Source organism: Arachis duranensis, chromosome 9 (genome assembly GCF_000817695.3).
Source record: "Arachis duranensis cultivar V14167 chromosome 9, aradu.V14167.gnm2.J7QH, whole genome shotgun sequence".
NCBI classification, from domain to species: Eukaryota; Viridiplantae; Streptophyta; class Magnoliopsida; order Fabales; family Fabaceae; genus Arachis; species Arachis duranensis.
In genome coordinates this window covers 37,874,568-37,875,075 of record NC_029780.3, presented here as the reverse complement: position 1 = coordinate 37,875,075, position 508 = coordinate 37,874,568, and positions in this window count along the sequence as shown.

The window sequence follows — 508 nt, the reverse complement described above, 5'->3', positions numbered from 1 at the left end:
AGAGACTTGAGTAGAAAATAATAGTAATTGTATTGAAACTTGAGGTACAGCAGAGCTCCACACCCTTAATCTATGGTGTGTGGAAACTCCACCGTTGAAAATACATAAGTGAAAGGTTCAGGCATGGCCGAGAGGCCAGCCCCCTGAATGATCAAAAGACCGAATGGCCAAAAGATGTCTAATACACTAGTAAAAAGTCTTATTTATACTAAACTAGCTACTAGTGTTTACATGAGTAAGTAATTGATGCATAAATCCACTTCCGGGGCCCACTTGGTGTATGTTTGGGCTGAGCTTGATCTATCCACGAGCTGAGGCTTCTCTTGGAGTTGAACGCCAAGTTATAACGTGTTTTGGGCGTTCAACTCCGGGTTGTGACGTGTTTCTGGCGTTTAACTCTAGACCGCAGCATGTACTTGGCGTTGAGCGCCACTTTACATCGTCAATTCCCGAATAAAGTATGGACTATTATATATTGCTGGAAAGCTCTGGATGTCTACTTTTCAAT